The sequence below is a fragment of the Bos indicus x Bos taurus genome, chromosome 6 (assembly GCF_003369695.1).
Source record: "Bos indicus x Bos taurus breed Angus x Brahman F1 hybrid chromosome 6, Bos_hybrid_MaternalHap_v2.0, whole genome shotgun sequence".
Lineage (NCBI taxonomy): Eukaryota > Metazoa > Chordata > Mammalia > Artiodactyla > Bovidae > Bos > Bos indicus x Bos taurus.
This window is the reverse complement of record NC_040081.1, coordinates 79,969,517-79,995,281: the sequence shown is the minus strand read 5'-3', so window position 1 is coordinate 79,995,281 and position 25,765 is coordinate 79,969,517. Positions and strand designations below refer to the sequence as shown.

The 25,765-nt window shown below is 35.7% G+C and overlaps 1 protein-coding gene across 3 annotated transcripts in view; it reads left to right on the top strand.

Annotated features, from left to right (window-relative positions):
• TECRL (trans-2,3-enoyl-CoA reductase like) overlaps positions 1–25,765 on the top strand; it is a 143,345-nt gene that overhangs the window by 372 nt on the left and 117,208 nt on the right. The gene's annotated exons all lie outside the window — the stretch shown is intronic.

Sequence of the window (25,765 nt, the reverse complement as noted above, 5' to 3'; positions counted from 1 at the left end):
ACCAAAATATATTTTTGGGTTTTCATACCAATTTTATGATGAGTAGGGTGGATACTTTAGCATGTACTTTAAAGTATGTTTTGCATACTTTGTTTCTATAAAAGATACCCAATGCATCTTTCATATTCAATTTAAAGGGTAGCTAATAATTATTAGGTTCCGATTTTCTTCCTAATATTGGAGCCATTGTCAGGAGGTGAAATTTCAGTGCTCACCTTCTCAGCCTACATGACATTTGCCTAGGGTTTTCTCTTCAAGCACTTCCTTGCATATTCAAATGTCCATAGTTTTAATAGTGCTTTTAGAAAACAGCAGGCAAAAGGCACTAAATTTATTAAAATAATATGTAACATATGGGATAAAATCTAGCCATTTGAAAATTGTTTAGAATTGATTTAATTGTCTACAGTGTTACAGTGTTTAGGAACTTAAATTACTGTTTAAAACTACAGAGTCTGAGTTCCTAAGAAGAATGTCTTGCTTAATATATCATTCATCTACACTCATATCACTGATGTTTCACTAAGGAAAGATAAGATATATACTTACCAGGTTAGAAAAATAATACACAAATATATATGTGCGTTGTAGATAGACGTGTATGTGCAATCTTCCAATCATTTTTAGTTTTTCTAAAGTTTGATAAAAAACAGGAGTACTTCAGTTTATTATGGGAAAGACTGACATTTTAATAAAACATTTATTTATTTTGCTCTAAAGACATGTTGAATAAGTATTTTGCTATTTTTCTAAAATGAAAATTCAATCACTGATTCCATTTATCTATGCTCTAGCTATGTTTCTAGATAAGAGGAAAAGAGAAGAAACTATTTACTTGTTTTTAACTGCCAAGAATATGATATATACCTTCTTATAGTAATTAAACATTGTGACCAGTCCATTAGTTGGAAAATACTTTTATTTACAGGTGGAAATGAAAGAGAGAACTTTTACAAGTTCATGCAGGTCATATGTGGAATGTATGAAATTGAAAACCTTTACTTCAGAACTCTGAATCATATTATTTCTCTATAGTACCACTAGAGTCATGTATAAATTATAAATATGCATTATGTATAATATATTTTTAACTTACAAACTTCAGGCATGTTACAATTTAAGTATTTCGGTAAAATGTGTGATTTTTTAATATTATACTGTAGTAGGATAAATTTTAAAGATAAAACTACTATCTAGAAGTTGTTGATGTTTGTAGGTTCTCACTACTGAAAATTGAAAACTTACAAGGAAAATATAATAAAATTAAGGTAGAATAAAACAATAAATGGAATAGATATTATATTGGCCAACGATTTCCAAAGAACATGATTCTAAAATGAGATGTTATTGTGTCTTTTCTGATATGTGTCTAAACTTTGACATGAAATTCATTTTAAAGTAATGAGAAAATGTTGAGCTCCTAATTATTTCCCTACTACATTTAAATTTCCTATTAATGAGATTTTTAAGACACAGGGCTTGCATTTTTAGGTATTAATTAAACTGCACAAAATTTAAGCATACAGAAAACCAATATTCTTTTCAGATAAAGATTTGTTTTCAGAATCTCACATCTGAACTCTAAGAGACCCAGTAATTGCATCTCCAATGGCAAATCTTTAGGGACATTCATTAGGCTAGCTACAGGATTAATTTGGGATTCCTCACGGCCTTTACTGCACAATCAACACCATCTGATGTGTAACTTGCTGCATCCTAATCATTGACTTGTCAGCACAATGGGCTTCGTTTTGTCTTGTACTAGTTTTGCAATTTGGTAAATTGTCTCATAATGATGGCAAGACATATAAAAGAAAAAAATCTGGATTAGTTTGCTGCTTTGCTTTATGATTGTAAACATGAAAAAATAGTGTTTGTTGTCTCACACAGTTTTTTCTTGAACAAATTAACAGCTATATTAATAGTAGGTCATGTTAATTGCCTGTCATTATACTTGGCTCTACCTAGTATATGAAAACCGTGTTACTTAAATTTGGTCTCTGTCTTTCAGTAAGTGTAATAAAAGTTATAAAGTAGTAAAAGTTAAAGGTCATATATTTTGGAACAAGTATACTGGGACCAAATACCTACTACATCAGTCATATCTATCAAACACTCAGGAAAACCATTGAAGTGCTTATCACCAGGACTCTTATTTTGAACATAGGTTAATGAAATCTATTTTATAAGCCTATGGTGAAGAGTAAGAATAAGATATGTAACACATTTAGCATAGTGTCTTGAACATAATAGGGAAAAGAAATTTTTTTTAGCTTAATAATCATTTGGAGGGAGAAACTTAATATGCCTACAAATCCAAGAAAAAATAAGTGATGAAACACTTGAAAGTTACCTATTGAGAAGATTTGTTATAATATGTTATATATGAATTTTCAAATATGCATAGGATGTATGTATTTAGTAATATGTGCTGAACTCTAGTAGAAATTTTGTTGCATCTAGCCAATACAACTTTAACTGAGGAATGGGCAAAAAATTTTTGCTCAAGATATTCATAAGACAAAAATATTAAAGGAATTCTTTGGATTAAAGAAAACATATTGAATGACATTCTTTTATTCATACACACAAACACAAACACCCCAGGAAACAAATCCTTCTATTATCCTCTCAAGTTTCTATCTCATTTTTCTCATTACTTTTATCGTGGTCATGATGTCTGTCCACATTTTCCTCTTTCATTCTATTTTAAACCCACTGCGTTCAGGCATTTGCCTCCATCACTTCTCAGAACATGAACTTGCTGAGGTTTGCCAGTGAGGCAGTGATAAATACCTCACTAAATCCAAAGGTCAATTCTCATGCTTCACTTACTCAGTATATGGATACCGTTTGCCACTGTTAAGTACATCATCCTCCATAAAATATGTTTGATACTTGAGTTCCAGGAAAACACACATGCATTTTAAAAAAAAACAATGTTGCTGACTTCTTCCTTTTCTCTTGCTGCTTCTTTATTAACTGACTTATTAGATGTGGACTGTCACCAACTCAGTCATCAGGACTTTTCTCCATGTTTAATCATTTACCTATGGAGTGCTATAGCTTTAAATATCATCTGTCTATTGATGACTCATAAACATGTAATCATAGCTTATCTTTTCCCCTGAAATGCAAATCCAATTATCTTTGTGTCTATCTTCCTATGTATGTATATATGTATGTATGTATCTATGTAGCTATTTATTCATCCGTCTCTCTATACAGCTATTTGGATCTTTACTAGGCATCTCAAACTGAAGTATCTAAAACTGAGCATTTGGTCTTCCCTGAAAATTTTTCCACAGAGTTTTCTAAATCAACAAGTAGCAACTACACACTTCAAATAGGTCAAGCCAAACACTTGGAGGCATCATGACTGGTCTCTTCATCTCACAGCCCACATACAATCCATCCTCTTCATGATACTTTCAAATATATCCAGACTGACAAATTTTCACCGCCTCTCCCACCAGCACTGCTAAATCTTTCCTCTGCTCTGTCCTTAGCACATTCAATATATACTCTACATAGCAACCAAAACTAGACTGTTAAATCATGTCAGAGAACACCATTCCCCACTCATAACTAGTCAGTGTGTTCCTTTGGGTCTTTACTTCCTGTCACTTTTTCCTTGGGGCCTTTCCTGACTACCTACTTAAAACTGCAAAGTCTGCCATTGTTCTTCATTACCCTTCCCTGTTCTACTTCTTTACTAAAACCTATTACTATCTAACATATTGTTTATTTTCCTTTTTTCATTTTGTTTATTATTAGGCTTAACCCTATTATGCTAGCTTCACAAAGTCAAGGATTTGTTTTTGTTTTTTTTTTTTTTCCTTCACTCCTGTGTCTCTAACACTTAAAACAGTGCTTGGTCCAAAGAAAGCACTTTATTCAATTATTTATTGAATAACTCAATGCCTGTTCAAGAGATATGTGGATTTGATAATGCACTCATGTTTAGCAGTGGTAGTTTTGGGATGGAGGAGTATGATATTTAAAAATACTGCTTTTTTTTTTTACTATTTTCTAAATCTAATTTGGGCTTCTCTTTTAGCTCAGTTGGTAAAGAATCTGCCTGCAATGCAGGAGACCTGGATTCTATCCCTGGGTTGGGAAGATCCCCTGGAGAAGGAAATGGCAACCCACTCCAGTATCCTTGCCTGGAAAATCTCATGGACAGAGGAGCCTGGTGAGCTGCAGTCCATGGGGTTGTAAAGAGTTGGGCACGACTGAGTGAATAACACTTACTTAAATCTAACTACAAATCAAATAAATGTAAATATATTTATAGAAAAGCATTTAATTAAATCATTTCATTGAATGCCCAAATTACTCTTGGCTTGCTCCCAAAAAGATATATAGAATTTAACTTTGTATTGTGTATAATTTACTAACAAATAGTCATGTTCTTATTACAGAAGCTAATAAGCCTTTCATAAAAAGGCAATGTGTATGGGAATATTCAATTGGTATAGTTATTTCCCATGAATAATTAAACTGCAGATAATATGAGTATTTTCTTGTTCTTTAGTGGCTAAGTCCTATCCGACTCTTTTTTTTTTTTTAATAGCACATGCAACCCCATGTGCTATAGCCCATCAGGCTCCTCTGTCCATGATTTTCCAGACGAAAATACTGGATTGGGTTGCCACTTTCTTCTCCAGGGTATCTTCCTGACTCAGGGATCGAACCTGGGTTTTCTGAACTGGCAGGCGGATTCTTTACCACTGAGCCACCGGAAAAGCCCAATATGACTATTTGTGTGTGTGTGTGTGTGTGTGTGTGTGTGTGTGTGTGTGTGTGTGTGCGCATGCGCACACACACACAATAAGTCACTTCAGTTGTGTCCAACTCTTTGTGACCCTGTGGACTGTAGCCCTACAGACTCCTTTATCCAAGGGATTTTCCAGAATACTGGAGTGGGTTGCTATGGCCTCCTCCAGGGCATCTTTCCGACCCAAGGATTGAACATGTGTCTTTTATATCTCCTTCACTGGGAGGCAGGCTGTTTACCACTAGCACCACTTAGGAAGCCAAGTATGACAATGAAGACTGATAAAAGTGAGAAGATTTAAAAAATATTGTTAAATATCATTTTAAGTATTTTTGGAACATTAAAAATACATATGAAAAGTACATTTCTTAAAATTAACAATGAGTAATTTCTAGTTGCTAACTATTTCCATCTCACTTCTATTTTTTAAAATGTCAGAAGCTTATCTGGTGACAAGTGAATGATTCAAGAGCATGGAAAGAACTCTAAAAAGCTAAGCTCGTTAACATTTCCAATATCATCACATTCTTTTTTCTTTAATCTTTTCTCCAAGGAACTTGACCTCAAGAGACCTCTATCTTTTATTTTGTATACTCTATGAAAAAATTGTCAAAAACTTTTTAAAGACTTCTTATGAATAGAATCCTCAGTAATTCTCCAATTCTTTTAAAGGCAAAAATACCAGTGTTCACTAGAAAACTGTGGAGAAAATAATAGGCTAGTAAGATTTCACAAAAATTGAAGCCCATATTTATGGGCTTCCCTGGTGGCTCAAGCAGTAAAGATATATATATATATATATATATATATATATATATATATATATATATACACACACATATATACATAAAATAACATTAGTTAGTATTCAAACCTAGTATTCAAACCTAGAAAATACTAATACTTAAGTTAGAAAATTTGAGAATTCTTAATGTCTGACTTTGCCACTTTAAATATTTTATCTTGGACATGTAATTTAGCATATGTGTGCCTTAATTTTCTAATCTGTAAAATGAGAATGACACTTGTCTTAAAATGGTCTAATGGCAGTTTTCAGAATTTCATGCATATGCAAATACAAATATCTTCCTGTTCTTCCATTCCAACTCTTCTTTCTCCTTCTCTTGTTTTCTATTCCTCTTTTCTCCTCTATTTTTTCAGTCTCTTCTTCACATCCCTGTTCTCTTTTTCTCCTCTCTACTTTATCCCCTCCATTCTATTTCTTATGATGTGGCATCATATCATTGAAAGTTTATGACTTTTGAACTAAAATACACCATATTTTAATATAAATTTGGCCTGCTTTTTTTTTCTCTTTTTCCTTGGATATAGTCCAATATATATGTCCCTTATTATCTTTTTCTAGAAAAGTATCTAGATATTATTAATCTTCTTCCCCTGTATAGAAGAAGAAAAATTGGCACAGGGAGTTGAAAAGAAGAACTTAGTGTGTTTTAGAACCAAACTTTGAATCTGGCCAATATACATTCTGTGGCTTGTTCTTAACTACCATACACTATTATGTGGAAAATTATTGACCTTTACTAGCCAAAATCCTCATTTTCTATTTAATTTCATGATTGAGGCATCTGACTTCCAGTAAAATGTGTTTCAGGCCATTGGTCCTATTTTACAAGGATGTCTACTTGCCTTTCCACTTAACATAAAGAAAGACTCTTAAGCATATTAAAATATATTTATGGACTTCCCTGGTGGCTCAGGCAGTAAAGATATATATATATATATATATATATACACAAAATAATATTAGTATTCAAACCTAGAAATTAAAAACATTTAAATTTTCCTCTAATAATAAAGATAAAATGTGCTTTAAAAGTTCTTATTTTTTAAGATTAAGAAATTGAAACAAATGGTTCCTTCCAGAAAAGGTAATTAGTATAATCATTTTGTATGAACCCACGAGATCCCCAGTGCCCACTCTTCTTTTATATATGATTGAGAATTCCATAATGCAGCATGCAATTGTGATTTCAAAATAATCATTGTTTAATATTTTCTGCCCTGTCTTATATTTCTCTCAGAAAAGGTATACCTATTTTGTATGTTTGTTCATGACATGTAGTCCAAATATATAATGTTATTGAAGAGATAATTTAGTGCAATGATTTATGCCCTGAAGTCAGTTATGTTTGTATCTGCATTTGAGCTTTGCAAATCATTGTCTTATCACCTTAACATATTGCTTAACTATTCTGATTCTTGGTTTTCCAAGTAGGATAAATATCAAACCAAAGTAAGGTCAACATCTATCTTCCAGGAATATCTGTGGATTTTATACTTCTATGAAAAATATTGTACCATGTTTGTCACACAGTTATTTGTATGCAAATGAACATTATTTTAAATAGTGGTGATACATTTTAAAATGTTATTCCAGTGAAATGGAAAAATATTTAAACTGATAATTTTTTTATTATGACTGTAAAAATTTAGGCATTTCAATGATAGTTATTATTATTCCTTTCTGAAATGATTAGTAAGGGCTTCCCTGATAGCTCAGTTGGTAAAGACTCTGCCTGCAATGCAGGAGACCCCAGTTGGATTCCTGGGTCAGGAAGATTTGCTGGAGAAGGGATAGGCTACCCACTCCAGTATTCTTGGGCTTCCATTGTGGCTCAGCTGATAAGAAATTCACCTACAATGTGGGAGACCTGGGTTCGATCCCAGGGTTGGGAAGATCCCCTGGGAAAAGAAAAGGCTACCCACTCCAGTATTCTGGCCTGGAGAATTCCATGGACTGTATAGTCCATGGGACTGCAAAGAGTCGGACACGACTGATTAGGAAGCATTAGAATTAGAAAGCATAGTCACAGGGTCCCATCTATGCAGAATCAATTCCTAGAAGTCTGTATCCCACCTGCATATTCCAAATAATATGCATACTTACTTGTACTATGTTATACCATGGAGATGCCAATAGATGTACAAGCAATTCCTGTCACTTTAATAGTAGAGAAAAAAAAATAATGTATTCTAGAAAACTATTAATGAATGACATTTACAAAACTAATATACACTGTTGTAAATATTTAACTAATTTATGTCTACACATTTCAATTTTCCATTTTTATCACTGTTTACAGTAAGGCTAAGATGTCATTTTTATCTCCTAATACATGAGGTCATGATACTCCATTTAGAAAATAAACATAGATGATTAGGTTTTAGAGGATGCCTCTAGAAATAAAATGGTTGAAATTTACCTGATTCAGTCATTCTCTTACTCTGTATTTTGACATTTTATAGTATCACAATCAAGTATCTATCGATTTAAAATATATTTTATTGATATATTGTCCACTGTTCTATTACCTTTTCGAGATAATGCATTAACACAAACAGATACAATTCCTAATTTCATTGATTTAATTCTGTCCTATGGAAGATGAACACTGTAAAAGTAATTTTATATGGAAAAATATATACAATGTGAGAGGGAAAACAAGGTAATTTGGGGTGGTAAACATAGGAAGATTACTTGGTCTGTTGCACAGGAAAAGTCTTCCTGGAGAAATGGTGTTTATGTGTGGCCCAGATAGTGAATAAGATGAAGAGAAGTAGGATAAGATAGACACTTAGGAGGTAGAAACAACAGTACATGTTGTTTGGTTGTCAGGAATGAGGGACAGGAAGGGTGTAGATATGATGCTAAAATGATGTTTGAGCAACTGAAGATCCTGAAGATGAAAATCCCTTATGATAATACAGTGGAAGAAACAAATCGATTCAAGGGTTTAGCTCTGATGGAGTGCCGGAAGAACTATGGATAGAGGTCCATGACATTGTAGAGGAGGCAGTGATCAAGACCATCCCCAAGAAAAAGAAATGCAAAAAGGCAAAGTAGTTGTCTGAGGAGGCCTTGGAAATAGCTGAGAAAAGAAGAGATGTTAAAGGCAAGGAGAAAAGGAAATATATACCCATTTGAATGCAGAGTTCCAAAGAATAGCAAGGAGAGATAAGAAAGCCTTCCTCAGTAATCAGTGCAAAGAAATAGAGGGAAACAATAGAATGGGAAAGACTAGAAATCTCTTCAAGAAAATTACAGATACCAAGGGAATATTTCATGCAAAGATGTGCACAGTAAAGAACAGAAACTGTATGGATCTAGCAGATGCAGAAGATATTAAGAAGGGGTGGCAAGGATACATAGAAGAAGTATACAAAAAAGATTGTCATGACCCAGATAATCACAATAGTGTGATCACTCACGTAGAGCCAGACATTCTTGAACGGGAAGTCACGTGGGCATTAGGAAATATCACTAGGAAGAATGCAACTGGAGGTGATGGAATTCCAGTTGAGCTATTTCAAATGCTAAAAGATGATGCTGTGAAACTGCTGCACTCAATATGCCAGCAAATTTGGAAAATGCAGCAGTGGCCACAGGACTGGAAAAGGTCAGTTTTTATTCCAATCCCAACGAAGGGCAATGCCAAAGAATATTCAAACAACCTCACAAAAGCACTCATCTCACACACTAGCAAAGTAATGCTCAAAACTCTCCAAGCCAGGCTTCAACAGTACTTGAACAAAGAACTTGCAGATGTTCAAGCTAGATTTACAACAAGCAGAGGAACCAGAGCTCAAATTGCCAACATCTGCTAGAATCATTGAAAAAGCAAGAAAGTTACAGAAAAACATCTGCTGCAAAGTCACATCAGTCGTGTCCGACTCTGTGCAACCCCATAGATGGCAGCCTACCAGGCTCCCCTGTCCCTGGGATTCTCCAGGCAAGAACACTGGAGTGGGTTGCCATCCTTCTCCAATGCATGAAAGTGAAAAGTGAAAGTGAAGTTGCTCAGTCATGTCTGACTCTTAGCGACCCCATGGACTGCAGCCCATCAGGCTCCTCCATCCATGGGAGTTTCCAGGCAAGAGTACTGGAGTGGGTAGCCAGTGCCTCCTCCCCAGAAAAACATCTACTTCTGCTTTACTGATGATACCAAAGCCTATGACTGTGTACATCACAATAAACTGTTTAAAATTCTTCAAGAGATGGGAATACCAGACCACTTTACCTGCCTATTGAAAAATCTCTATGCAGGTCAAGAAGCAACAGTTAGAATTGGACATGGAACTACAGACTGGTTCCAAATAGGGAAAGGAGTATATCAAGAATGTATATTGTTACCCTGTTTATTTAACTTATATGAAGAGTACTTCATGAGAAATGGTGGACTGGATGAAGCACAGCTGGAACACAGATTGTGGGAGAGAAATATCAATAAGCTCATATATTCAGATGACACCCCCCTTATGGTAGAAATCTAAGAGAAACTAAAGAGTCTTTTGATGAAGTGAAAGGGGAGAGTGAAAAAGCTGGCTTAAAACTCAACTTTCAAAAAAACAAAGATCATGGCATCAAGTCCCATCATTCATGGCAAATAGATGGGAAATAATTGACACAGTGACAGGTTTTATTTTCTTGGACTCCAAAATCACTGCAGATGGTGACTGCAGCTGTGAAATTAAAAGACACTTGCTCCTTGGAAGAAAAGCTCTGATGAACCTACACAGCATATTAAAAAACAGAGACATTACTTTGCCTACAAAGGTCCATCTAGTCCAAGTTAAAATTTTTCCAGTAATCATGTATGGATGTGAGAGTTGGACTATAAAAAAGCTGGACACTGAAGAACTGATGCTTTTGAACTGTAGTGTTGGAGAAGACTCTTGAAAGTCCCACCAGTCAAATCTAATGGAAATCATTCCTGGGTTTTCACTGGAAGGACTCATCAGTTTGTACTTCCTGGGGGTCTTCAGTTTGCATTATAATGACTCATCAGCTGAAGCTCCAATACTTTGGCTACCTAATGTGAAGAACTGATTCATTGGAAAAGACCCTGATGTTTGGAAAGACTGAAGGCAGGAGGAGAAGAGGATGACAGAGGATGAGATGATTGGATTGCATCACTGACTGAATGGACATGAGTTTGAGCATGCTCTTGGAGTTGGTGATGGACAGGGAAGCCTGGTGGGCTGCAGTCCATGGGGTCACAAAGTGTAGAACACAACTGAGTGACTGAACTGATTGAATGTTTGTTGTGGATTTTTATGTTTGCTATTAGTTTGCTTTCTTATTATTTTTCAGACTAGTTGAGAGTAAGGAAGGAAGCAAACACTCAAGTTTGTACATTTTAAATTGGAGATCTTTGGGAGATAACCAGTAAGCAGTTGCGTTTGAAGATGTAGAACTCAGGACAGTGGTCCAGGTGAAATATATTAACTTGAGGATTAGAATCATATAGGTAGTCTTTGAGGCCTTTTGAGTAGAGAAGATAAAATTAAGAAAGAACAATGTGATTGATTGGAAGGGAAATGAATCAACTGTAGAAAACTAAGAAATTCCAAAATGTAAAGATTTTAAATAAAGAGATGAAGAAGATTTTAAATAAAGATATAAATGAAGAGAAGGCTCCAGAGTATTAGAAGAAATATGTCAAATGTTATATAACAGAAGACTAAGAAAAAAAATTGATTTGAGAAAAAAATTGATTAGAGATCAGTAGAGTCAAATGCAGCTAAGTAAAACAGAGGAATGCTGTGAGTGTCCCATATATTAAAGGTTGCAGTATTAATTGCTGAATTTAATGAGACCACTTTAGATACAATAACTTGGGGGGAATCTAGTCTGGAATGGGACTGCCAAGAAATGCAGAATAAAAATTTGAGTTTCCTGAAAGGCCCTTCCTTTGTAGGTTGGGGACGGGGGGAGAGGCTCTTGAAAAATGTACTTGTCCTAACTCTATTATTCAATTTTATACTCTTATTTATTTCAATTCACATACTTGGAATTATCTTCTACCTTTTCTTTATTACTCCATGTTTCAATATTCTATACTACTCAGCTATCCCAAAAGAGCCTTGTAATTTGCATTGTTTAACTTTTGATCAAATTTGATTCATGTTCCTGAAGTGTACTGTCACAATCTTATGTCTAATTCACATTCATTCTTCATGGTCCAACTGAGACAACAACCATTTTATGTGCCAGTATTATATCCTATAAGCAGATGTGTTCTTTGTCCCAGTAATAATTAGTTGAAATCTCCATTATGTACGTTATATAGGCTAGTAGTTGGGACTGAGCATTTGTACCTATCTTAACAATTTGAAAAATTGATTTTGTGCTTGCTCAATCACATAATCTTCTTGAAATGACAATTGTATCTGGTATATCAGTATTTAATTTTATAGCAACTTAGTTTCATTTTATTTTACAAATGAATTAGTCTACAGCAAAGTAGAAATTTTTCAGAAGTGATACTTTATCCCACATAGTTTGAGAAGCACTAAACAAGATGACATGAAAGTGACCATTTCAACACTGCCATCATTCAAGCAGATCAAATCACCTAAATGCTATTTTACAATATATGTATCTTGGATGCAAAATAAGAACATGCCATATTTAGGTTCTTCCTGGATTTCTTTCCAAAGATCACAGTTTCTTAAAGGCAAAGTAAAATAATAACTCTCAAAGGTTTGTTCTGTAAACATAGAACAAAACTTATGGCTAAAATGACAAAATTTTAGACAAATACAAGTAAATGAATTGTGTTTCTCTTGGAAATTTAAAGATCAGATGAAAAATGAAATGTTAACCATTTAAGGAAGAAAATTTGGAGAATTATATTGTGCAATTAAAACAGAACCTGCTGCTGCTGCTGCTAAGTAGCTTCAGTCATGTCCGACTCTGTGCGACCCCATAGATGGCAGCCCACCAGGCTCCCCCGTCCCTGGGATTCTCCAGGCAAGAACACTGGAGTGGGTTGCCATTTCCTTCCCCAGTGCATGGAAGTGAAAAGTAAATGTAAAGTCGCTCAGTTGTGTCGGACTCTTAGCGACCCTATGGACTGCCAGCCCACCAGGCTCCTCCATCCATGGGGTTTTCCAGGCAAGAGTACTGGAGTGGGGTGCCATTGCCTTCTCCCAAAACAGAACCTATTTCCTATTAATTCAAGACTGAATGAAGAAACTTAATAATTGGAATCATATGTTTAATAGACATACAACATTTTCTTTACAGAACATAGCTGTGAAATGGTGACTATATTTTAGCAAGATGTGTAGAGGTGAGAGGGTTATGGCTACTTTGTTATTTAAATTAGACAAAGTTACTTTATGAGTGGCTACTGTATTTTAGGTTAGTTACATGGGGTTGAAAATTAGACACATTTCTTTACTCTGATATGAATGAGAGAGACTAGACATTTTAAAACAAATTATAATATGACTAAAAGCATAGGAGAGTTTAGCCCAAATTATACTAAGAAAGCTGAGAAAAGAATACTTCTCATCAGAGGGATGTTTAATGGGTGAGGATAAGAAAACTGAATTCATTGGAAGGAGGGACTCAAAAATATTTTTTTTAAATATGTATAGTATAATACATTCACATATGTAGGGTAGAAAGAACATCCTCTCAGAAGAATACTTAGCATAACAAAGGCAAATAGACAGCAAAGTAATAAGCAACATTTCTGGCCCTATATAATTAAGTTCATGGTGTGATGCTGCAAAAAGGAGTGAATTGAGAAAACAAACAGTAGATGGTGTCAGAGAAGACAATGGCACCCTACTCCAGTACTCTTGCCTGGAAAATCCTATGGACGGAGGAGCCTGGTGGGCTGCAGTCCATGGGGTCACGAAGAGTCAGGCATGACTGAGTGACTTCACTTTCACTTTTCACTTTCACGTGTTGGAGAAGGAAATGGCAACCCATTCCAGTGTTCTTGCCTGGAGAATCCCAGGGATGGTAGAACCTGGTGGGCTGCCGTCTGTGGGATCACACAGAGTTGGACACGACTGAAGCGACTTAGCAGCAGCAGCAGAGCAGATGGTGTGGGTGGGACTGATGGTATGGGTGGAGGCCTACATGCCTTGCAAGGCATCTGGACTTCTTATTCTCTTTCAAACCAGAGGGATAATGTTTTCAGATCTGCCAACTGGAAAATTAAATCCGGCAACCTTGTGAAAGATAGACTGAAAAGTAGAAAGACTGAAAACAGAGAGTGCAGTAAAACTGAGGAGTAAATATTTTCTCAACCTGTTAAGGACAAACATGGGAGATAAATTGACATCAGGGGATCTGCTTAGGCTTTGAGGATACTCAGCCACCTCTCACATGTAACTGGTTTGTGACATTGGGCAATGGCCTTGTTTCTTTTCCCTTATACTTAACTGATACAAGTTATCTGATTGGAGGCACCTGAACATATATCACTTTCCATGAGGAATTTCCCGAAGGAAATGGCTATGGCTCAGTGCCTTGAATAAAATAGGACACAGCTAAAAAAATTTAGAAATTTACAAATTTAGTACTATGAGAATTCTCAAATCAGTTAAATATACTAAAACCCATAAAATAAAGGAAGGCTTAACAACAGGTTTATATTGAAAGAAAAGTGTGTATGTATGTGTATTCCCCAAGTTTGAGGTATAAGTATAAAACAGTTCAAATAAATATAAATCATTGGGCCCATCTTTAGGTTACACTTGAACCTTTAAGCAATATATATATATATATATATATATATATATATATATACACACACACACATATAATTTCTAATTTAATCTTTACTGAATACCATTCATATAACAAAATATAGTAATTTTTCAGTGAACATACAGTGGTTTCTATCAAATGTAGTACAGCCCACACAGGTTAAACAAATATATGCATCCAGTTTCAGTAGAGTAGAATGTGATATTACAAGTGAAAGGAATATATTATTACCATTTTATTTCAGTTTAATGCTGTTTCACTGGGATTCTATTATTTGGATTTGCAATGAATCAAGGAAATCTCTCTAGATGTAAATATGTTATTAATTTGTCAAATTAACACTAGTTATGTGGAGCACATGGTGCCAGATGGTAAGTTAAGTTTCAACAGACCAGGAGGGAAACTGAAATAGAGTTTAGTATTCACAGCCCCTTGAAGAAGGATCCAGCAGGCCTCAAGGGACTACACTGCAGAGTACAATGAAAGAGAGACAGGACATGGGCACATGCCTTCATTATGGTCCATGAATGGAGTAATTTGGGGTTTCTACACTAAAGCCAGATTGGTCCATTCAAACCAAAATAGTGGGGCTTTGGAAAAACCTGTGGGGAACTTATCTAAGGAGCACGTAGGAGGAGGGCTTAGCAGGTAGGTGAGACTGTGATCAGAGGAGCTGTAGGGAAGTCACATCAGAAACATAAAACTTACTTGTGACTTTGAGGGTTGTTACTGAGGGCATCCAAATGGCTGATGGGTAAGTTTAAGGTTACTGCAGTCTGCTTTGTCAAACAATACACAAGACCAGGCAACAAAATGATGGAGTGACTTAGCTAAAGTCAACAAAATCTGAAAATGTGCATGCTGTAGTAATTATCAGAAAGTTCACAGTGAAGCAATTTTTGGTTCTTTCATATTCTAACAGTTCAAACAAAATAGATAAAGCCTGTGTTTACAAAATGTATTTCTGTGAAATATTTTTATGTGATTTTTTAGGCTTTTATTTTTTTTTCAAAGAAATTAAAGGAAATTGAATTCTAAGTATGTACCTTGTTCAGATTAACATTTTATTATACTTGTAGTAGCTTGAAAAGTAACTGTCAAAATCATTAACTGACTTGTTGCTGTGATCTTAATGTTACTTAAATATAACAGATTTAATTGTTCCTTTTACTGACCTCAGTGCTCAAAGTTATCTAGTGACAACTTTCTTTCCTGTAACTATCCATTATACCAAAAATATTTTAAAAATGAACGATAATTTAAGGAAACATTAATAAATGAGCATTCTATTTTTACTTATTTATTTTTAAATTTATTTTATTTATTTTATTTTTTAACTTTACAATATTGTATTGGTTTTGCCAAATATCAACATGAATCCACCACAGGTATACACGTGTTCCCGATCCTGAACCCTCCTCCCTCCTCCCTCCTCCCTCCCCATACTATCCCTCTGGGTCGTCCCAGTGCACCAGCCCCAAGCATCCAGTATCGTGCATCGAACCTGAACTGGTGACTTGGAAGTAAGCCAGAAAGAAAAACACCAATACAGTATACTCTGTGGGAGCATTCTATTTTTACAATGTATTTTAAATTATCTAAAGGCTTAATTTAAAATATATTTTAAATTATCTAAAGGCTTAAGGTAATTAAGGCTAAAGGCTTCAACAGTATGTGAATCATGAAATTTCAGATGCTCAAGCTGCATTTAGAAAAGGCAGAAGAACCAGAGATCACCTTTCCAACATCCGTTGAATCCTCAAAAAAGCAAGAGAATACCAGAAAAACACCTACTTCTGCTTTATTGATTACTCCAAAGCCTTTGACTCTGTGGATCGTGAGAAACTGTGGAAAATTCTTCAAGAGATGGGAATACCAGACCATCTTACCTGCCTCCTGAAAAATCTGTATGTAGCTCAAAAAGGAACATTTAAAACCAGGCATGGAACAGACTGGTTCCACATTGGGAAAGGAGTACGTCGATGCTGTATATTGCCATCCTGCTTGTTTAACTTATATCATGATGTACCAGAGTACATCATGAGAAATGCCAGGTTGGATGAAGCACAAGCTAGAATCAAGATTGTGGGAGAAATATCAATAACCTCAGATACCCAGATGACACCACCCTGATGGTGGAAAGTGAAGAAGAAGTAAAGAGCTTCTTGATGAAGGTTAAAGAGGAGAATGAAAAAGATGACTTAAAACTCAACATTCAAAAAAAGAAGATCATGGCATCCGGTCCCATCACTTTGTGGCAAATAGATAGGGAAACACTGGAAACAGTGAAAGATTTTATTTTTGGGATCTCCATAATCACTGCAGATGGTGACTGGAGCCATGAAATTAATAGACACTTGTTCCTTGGAAGAAATGTTATGACCAACCTAGACAGCAGATTAAAAAGCAGAGACATTACTTTGTCGAAAAAGGTCCATCTAGTCAAGGCTATGGTTTTTCCAGTAGTCATGTATGGATGTGAAAGTTGGACTATAAGAAAGCTGATCACCAAAGAATTGATGCTTTTGAACTGTGGTGTCGGAGAAGACCCTTGAGAGTCCCTTGGACTGCAATGAAATCAAACCAGTTAACCCTAAAGGAAATCAGTCCTGAATGTTCATTGGAAGGACTGATGCTGAAGCTGAAACTCAAATACTTTGGCCACCTGACATGAAGAACTGACTCATTTGAAAAACCTGATGCTGGGAAAAATTGAAGGCAGGAGGAGAAGGGGATGACCCAGGATAAGATGTTTGCATGGCATCACTGTTTTGATGGACATGAGTTTGAGCATGCTCTGGGAGTTGGTGATGGACAAGGAAACCTAGTGTGCTGCAGTCCAGGGGTCACAAAGACATGACTGAGTGACTGAACTGAACTGAAAGGCTTAAGGTAGAGAAGACTGAAGGGACAATATTGTAGGAAGTGAAAACTGATTTTTATATTATATTAAGATTTGTATTATCTTTCTGATACAAGTTTTTGGTGCATGTTTGTACTTCCTGGGGGTCTTCAGTTTGCATTGTAAGTAAAAGGAGAGATGGAATTTATATTTTTGCTAAAATTTGTATAGTGGCAGATTCTAAGCTCCACATAGTCCTAAATTATACATAAACATGTGATTTATATTTATGTGTATTTACAATGCATCTTCCCAGATAGCTCAGTGAGTAAAGAATCTGTCTGCAATGCAGAAGACACAAGAGACTCAGGTTCAGTCCCTGAGCTGGGAAGATCATCTGGAGAAGGGCCTGGCAATCCACTCCGGTATTCTTACCTGAAGAATCCCATGGACAGTGGAGCCTGACAGACTACAGTCCATCAGATCACAAAGAATCAGACAGGACTGAAGTGACTGAGCTAAGCACAATACGGCATATTGTATCTTTCTTTCTTGTATAAAAATGCTGCTATTTGAATGGCTACATGATAAGAGCTCAAAAGTTTGGAGGTGATCATTATTTGAAGATGATACTACCTTTAAAATGTTTTGGTTGACTACTATTCAGATACCTACAAAGATATCTTCAGTTCCGTCACTCAGTCATGTCCAGTTTTTGCGACACCATGGACTGCAGCACATCAGCCCTCCCTGTCCATCACCAACTCCTGGAGGTTATTCAAACTTGTGTCCATTGAGGTTATTGATATGTCTCCTGGAAATCTTGATTCAAGCTTGTGTTTCATCCAGTCCAGCATTTCTCATGATGTACTCTGCAAATAAGTTAAACAAGCCGGGTGACAAGATACAGCTTTGACATATTCCTTTCCCGATTTGGAACCAGTCTATTGTTCCATGTCCAGTTCTAACTGTTGCTTCTTGTACTGCATACAGATTATTCAGGATGCAGGTCAGGTGATCTGGTATTCCCATCTCTTTCAGAATTTACCACAGTTTGTTGTGATACACAGAGTCAATGGCTTTGACTTAGTGAATGATGCAGAAGTAGATGTTTTATGGAATACTCTTGCTTTTTCGGTGATTCAGTGGATGTTGGCAAATTGATCTCTGGTTCCTCTGCCTTTTCTAAATGCAGCTTGAACATTTGGAAGTTCATGGTTCACATACTATTGAAGCTTGGCTTGGAGAATTTTGTGTATTACTTTACTAGCCTGTGAGATGAGTGCAATTGTGCAGTAGTCTGAGCATTCTTTGTCACTGCCTTTCTTTGGGATTGGATGAAAACTGACTACTTCCAGTCCTGTGGCCACTGTTTTTTTTTTTTTTTTTTCCTTCAAATTTGCTGGCATATTGAGTGCAGCACTTTTACACCATCATGTTTTAGGATTTGAAATCGTTCATCCGGAATTCCATTACCTCCACTAGCTTTGTTCTTAGTGATGTTTCCTAAGGCTCACTTGACTTCGCATTCCAGGATGCCTGGCTCTAGGTTAGTGGTCACACTATCTTGGGCTTCCCTGGTGGCTCAGATGGTAAAGCATCTGCCTGCAATGCTGGAGACCTGGGTTCAATCCCTGGGTCAGGAAGATCTCCTGGAGAAGGAAATAGCAACCCACTCCAGTACTCTTGCTTGGAAAATTCCATACACAGAGAAGCCTTGTAAGCTACAGTCCATGGGGTCGCAAAGAGTTGGACATGACTGAGCTACTTCACTTCTTCTTCATTGTGATTATCTGGGTCATGAGGATCTCTTTTGTGTAGGTCTTCTCTGTATTCTTGCCACCTCTTAATATCTTCTGCTTCTGTTAGGTCCATACAATTTCTGTCCTTTATTGTGCCCATCTTTGCATGAAATTTTTCCTTGGCATCTCTAATTTTCTTGAAGAGATCTCTAGTCTTTCCCATTCTATTGCTTCCCTCTAATTCTTTGCACTGATCACTGAGGAAGGCTTTCTTATCTTTCCTTGCTATTCTTTGGAACTCTGCATTCAAATGGGTATATCTTTCCTTTTCTCCTTTGCCTTTCACTTCTCTTTTTTTCTTAGCTATTTGTAAGGCCTCCTCTGACAACCATTTTTCATTTTTGCATTTCTTTTTTCCTAGGGGTGATCTTGATCCCTGCTTCCTATACAATGTCACAAACCTCTGTCCATAGTTCATCAGGCACTCTATCAGATCTAGTCCCTTAAATCTATTTCTCATTTCCACTATATAAACACTAGGAATTTGATTTAGGTCATACCTGAATGGTCTAGTGGTTTTTTCTACTTTCTTCAATTTAAGTCTGAATTTGGCAATAAGGAGTTCATGATCTGAGCCACAGTCAGCTTCTGGTCTTGTTTTTGCTGACTGTATAGAGCTTCTCCATCTTTGGCTGAAAAGAATATAATCAATCTGATTTCAGTATTGACCATCTGATGATGTCTCTGGGTAGAGTCTTCTCTTGTTTTGTTGGAAGAGGGTATTTGCTATAACTGGTGAATTCTCATGTCAAATTTCTGCTAGTTTTTGTCCTGCTTCATTCTATACTGCTTGGCCATATTTGTCCATTACTCCAGGTGTTTCTTGACTTCCTACCTTTGCATTCCAGTGCCCTAAAATGAAAAGGACATCTTTTTTGTGTGTTAGTTCTAGAAGGTCTTGTGGGTTTTCATAGAACCATTCAATTTCCGCTTCTTTAACATTACTGTTTGGGGCATAGACTTGAATTACTCTGATATTGAATGGTCTGCCTTGGAAATGAACAGAGATCATTCTTTCATTTTTGAGATTGGATCTAAGTGCTGCATTTTGGACTCTTTTGTTGACTATGATGGCTATGCCATTTCTTCAAAGGGAATCTTGCCCCATGGTAGTAGATATAATGGTCATCTGAGTTAAGTTCTCCCATTCCAGTCCATTTTAGTTCTCTGATTCCTAAACATCGGTGTTCACTCTTACCATATCCTGTTTGACCACTTTCAATTTGCCTTGATTTATGGACCTAACTTTCCAAGTTCCTATGCAATATTTCTCTTCACAGCATTGGTCTTTATTTCCATCACCAGTCACACCCACAACTGGGTGTTGTTTTTCCTTTGGCTCTGTTTCTTCATTCTTTCTGGAGTTATTTCCCCCCGATCTCTGGTAGCATATTGGGCACCTACCAACCTGTGGAATTCATCTTTCAGTGTCCTATATTTTGGCCTTTTCATACTTTTCTTGGGGTTCTCAAGGCAAGAATACAGAAGTGGTTTGCCTTTCCCTTCTCCAGTGACAAGAATATCTTGCAGAGGTATAATTCAAGAACATTTCCTGCCTTCCACTTTTCTCCTGCTTTCCTTTTTCCCTATTTGTTTTTCTTCATAAATACTGAAGAATACCAATCTTCCTGTTGATAGGCCTTGTAGTAGGCATCAGGAACAATAGTGCACACACCAAACCAAACCACAGAAAATGGTTCCTCCTTTTCAGATGTTCACCACATTGTAATGAATATTAACATGTAAATAGTCCAATACAATAAAATGTAAGCTGAAAGACCCTGATGATGGGAAAAATTGAAGGCATAAGCAGAAGAGGATGACAGAAAATTAGATGATTAGATATCATCACTGAGTCAATGAATATGAATTTGAGCAAACTCCAGGAGTTAGTGTAAAACAGGGAAGCCTGACATGTTGCAGTCCATGGGGTCACAAAGAGTTGGGCACAACTTGACAACTGAACAAAAAAGGAGAGGGAAGAACAAGGTGTTGGGCTCAAAGGATGATTCTTCTTTTTCTTGTATTGAAGAAAGCAGCTTCAGAGGTCTCTTCCATTTATTAACAGTTCCAGCACACTGAAGGATCATTCTGGGCCTAGCTGTAACAGTTAAGGGCAGTCTACTAAAGTAGAAATTCTCTCCTCTAAAATGCCTTACATTATTGACCTTTCAGGCTTTCACTGAAGGCATACTGTTTTAAAGACAACTCTGGAGTTTTCAGGAAGGAAAGCAAAGATAAATTCTCTACCTACTTAAGAGTTTAAAACATGCACACTTTTCAGGCTTTATTAATCAAAACAGGAATCAGTACAATCAACACATTTTTGCTAATAAGACATAAGCTTGTTTATTCCTGTAGCATAAAAATCCATGCCTTAGGATTTGACAAACTCTTAGAAAGCATTTTCTGCCTCCTGCTGGTTGTGGAAGCATTTTCTCTGCAAAAAGTTTCAAGATACTTGAAGAAGTGGTAGTGTTTGGCAAGGGCCAGGGGAATATGGTGGATGAGACAAAACTTTTTAGCCTAATTTTTTCAACTTTTGAAGCTCTGGTTGTGTGATGTGTGGTTGGGTGTTGTCATGGAGAAGAAGTGGGCCCTTTCTTTTGACTGATGTGGCATTGCAGTTTTTGGTGTATCTCAGTGATTTATTGTGTATCTTCTCAAATATAATGGTTTCACCAGGATTCAGAAAGATATAGTGGATCAAACCAGCAGACCACCAGTGACCATGACATTTTTTGGTGCAAGTTTGGCTTTGGGAAGTGCTTTGGAGCTTCTTTTTGGTCCAGTGACTGAGCTAGTTTTCACTAGTTGTCATATAAAATCCACTTTTCATGGAAAGTCACAATCTGATAGAGAAATGTTTCATTATTGTTGCATAGAATAAGAGAAGATGAATCTTCAAAATGATGATTTTTTTTTCTGTTAGCTCATGAGGCACCCACCTATAGTTTTTTCCACCTTTCCAGTTTGCTTGAAATGCCGAATGACCATCAAATATTTGACACTGAGTTCTTCAGCAACCTCTTGTGTAGTTGCTAAGAGGATCAGTTTCTATGATTGATTTCAATTAGTTGTTATCAACTTATGATATTCTGCCACTATACTCCTCTTCCTCAAGGCTCTCCTCTCCTTTGCAAAACTTCTTGAACCACCACTGCACTGTACGTTTGTTAGCAGTTCCTGAGACAAATGCATTGTTGATATAGTGAGTTGTCTCTGCTGCATTATGACCAATTCTGAACTCGAATTAAAAAATCACTAGGATTTGTTTTTTGTCTAACAGTATTTCCATAGCCTAAATAAATGTAAAATAAACAGCAAGCAATAAGTCAATAGCAAAAATAAACATAAAGCTAGAAATGAACTTTAAAATTATGTATAACATAACCACATTTATTTAAGAATGCATTCCAAAGTCAATTGGCAAAGTTCAACAATGCAAAACTGCAATTATTTATGCACCAACCTAATATGTAAACCTATATGCAGGTCAGGAAGCAACAGTTAGAACTGGACATGGAACAACAGACTGGTTCCAAATAGGAAAAGGAGTACGTCAAGGCTCTATATTGTCACCCTGCTTATTTAACTTATATGAAGAGTACATCATGAGAAATGCTGAGCTGGAAGAAGCACAAGCTGGAATCAAGATTGCTGGGAGAAACATCAATAACCTCAGATATGCAGACGACACCACCCTTATGGCAGAAAGTGAAGAGGAACTAAAAAGCCTCTTGATGAAAGTGAAAGTGGAGAGTGAAAAAGTTGGCTTAAAGCTCAACATTCAGAAAACGAAGATCATGGCATCCGGTCCTATCACTTCGTGGGAAATAGATGGGAAAACAGTGGAAACAGTGACAGACTTTATTCTTTTGGGCTCCAAAATCACTGCAGATGGTGACTGCAGCCATGAAATTAAAAGATGCTTACTCCTTGGAAGAAAAGTTATGACCAACCTAGATAGTATATTGAAAAGCAGAGACCTTACTTTGCCAACAAAGGTCCATCTAGTCAAGGCTATGGTTTTTCCTGTGGTCATGTATGGATGTCAGAGTTGGACTGTGAATAAAGATATAATCAAAACTATAATTTTTAGTAGTCATGTACAGATTTGAGAGTTGGATTAGAAAGAAGGCTGAGTGCTGAAGAATTAATGCTTTTGAATTTTGGTGCTCGAGAAGATTCTTGAAAGACCCTTGGACCGCAAGGAGATCAAACCAGTCAATCCTAAAAAAAATCAACCCTAAATATTCAGTGGCAGGACTGATGGTGAAGATGAAACTCCAGTACTTTGGGCACCTGATGCAAAGAGCTGGCTCACTGAAAAATACTCTGACACTGGGAAAGACAGAAGGCAAAAGGAGAAGGGGGTCAGCAGCATCAGCAACTTAATGGATATGAATCTTAGCAAAACTCCAGGAGATTGTGAAGTACAGGGGTGCCTGGTGTGTTGCAGTTCATGGGGTTGCAAAGGGTGTGACACAACTTAGTGACTGAACAACAAATGTGTAATGTTTCCTCTTCTATTTAAAACAGTAAGACTGCAGTAAGACAGGATTACATTAAACTAAAGCTTGCTGCATAGTAAAGGAAACCATCAGAAAATGATAAGACAACCTCTAAGATATCTGCATTACATATATATTAAATGAAATATTACTCAGCCTTTAAAAAGAAGGACATTGTCTCATTTGTAACAACATGGGTGAAACTAAAGATCATAATGCTAAGTGAGATAAGTCAGACAGGAAAGGTAAATATTGCATAGTATCACTTATATGTTAAAAAATAAATTTAAACTCAGAAAAAGAGAATAGAAAAGTGATTGCTGGTGGTTGGGAGTTGGGAGAAATAGAGATTGTTAACAGAGTATGAACTTTCACCTATAAGTGGAATAAGGCCAGAGGATCTATTGTATAGCATAACAAATATAGCTGATATTTCTGTATGGTATAATTGAAATTTGCTGACAGTAGAATTTAAATGTTCTCACCCAAAACAAAACAAAACAGTAAATATATAAGATAATGGATGTGTTAGTTAATTCATGGGTGAAATCTTTTAATAACATATATGTATATCAAATCATGTTATACCTTTTAAATATCTTATTATTTAACTTGCCAATTATATGTCAATAAACCCAAAAATTTTAAATAAAATCTTAATAAACACATGCATAAAACTGTATAAAAATTTAAATATCATATTTTATTATACATATAATTCAATAAATTGACTGATATTCAATCTATCCATGGGACATTAATTTCTTCAGTGAATGTTTAATGAGTACCTACTATATTTATAGTAGATGAGAATAACTGTAATAGCAGAAGGGGATGGTTCTAAACAATCAATAGAATCAGTTGGACCAATAGAACTCTGTGATTTTTCAGATAATGAAGTTGAAAAGTCATGGTTTTTAAAAAGATTTTGGTTTGAAAAACCATTTGAATATTGGTGTCATTAGAGTAGAAATAATGTTTGGCTTAATCCACATAGCATTCAGTACTGTATATTTAAAGTTATGATCACTGTCAGACATCCATGTAAATGTGTTAAATATTCAGTTGTATATGTAAGTTTGCAGCTATGAACCAAGATAGTACCAGAGATATACATCTGAGGATTATGAAAATATATGGCATTAGAAGCCATGAGAATGCATTAGACCAGCTTTCTAGATAAAAGCATGTCTTATCTTTACTCAGGATGTAATATAATGTGATGTAATGAAGGTGTTGAAGCTTCATGATTCTTTAATCATCAAACATTTTTCAGATTTTCAGGCACATTAAATAATAAATTCTTCATTGTTCTAAGATGAAATAAACTATGAATTTGTTTAATTGTTGAAGATAAATTGGTCTGTGAACATGCAATACACGTAGTGAAATTTGAAAAGTAATGCGATTACTTTCAGTGGCCCGCACTCTATAGTAGCATTTATAGTGAGCCAATGATGCAGAAAAAAATTTTAGCACCTATCTCTGTGGTTTGATGTCAAACAATTAATTACAAATATGAACTTTCTAAAGATAAGTTTCCTCCCTAATTATTTTTGCTTGAAATTCATTTCACATTCTTTATATTTTAAAAAAATGTAGTATAAATCTTGTGTAGTTGTTAAGACATTTATGAGAATCACTTCAAAATGTGAAGTGATCTTTGATGTTTTGGAAACATCTATCTATCTATCTATCAAGGTTGTAAGACATGAAGTCCTTCCATACCAATATGTTTAATCTAGTTATCTAAAAGACAGTCCCACCACTTTTTGAATGTATATAGAGCAATTTTCAGTCCAGACTAACCAATGACTCCAAATAACCAATGATGGACAGTAACAAAGATTTCATTCTCACTCATGGCATGCCAATGTGGATGAGCTATGACTGTGCTCTGAGCTCTCCATTCCACAAAACCAGGTTGATGAAATAACTCTTGTTAACATTATTTCCAAGTAGAGTGAACAGAGAGGGGGTGTCTTAGTTTTAATTGCTATAAAAGTGACATAGATGGGGTGATTTCTAATGTTTGAAATTGACACTGTCCAGTTCTTCCACAGTCCATTGTCCAAAGCAAGTCAAAGAGCCAAGTCCAACACAACAAACATCATTTTCTAAAGAAGTGGAAATGAAGAATACAATATTTGCTAAACATAACTAATTTGCCGAAGATTTTCAGTTCCCAAAATCATTTAAATTATTATTTTCTTGAAATGGCAATAAATATAAAATATTTTAGGAATAAAAGTATTCAAATTGAATAGATTTACATATTTGATGCTTAAAGAG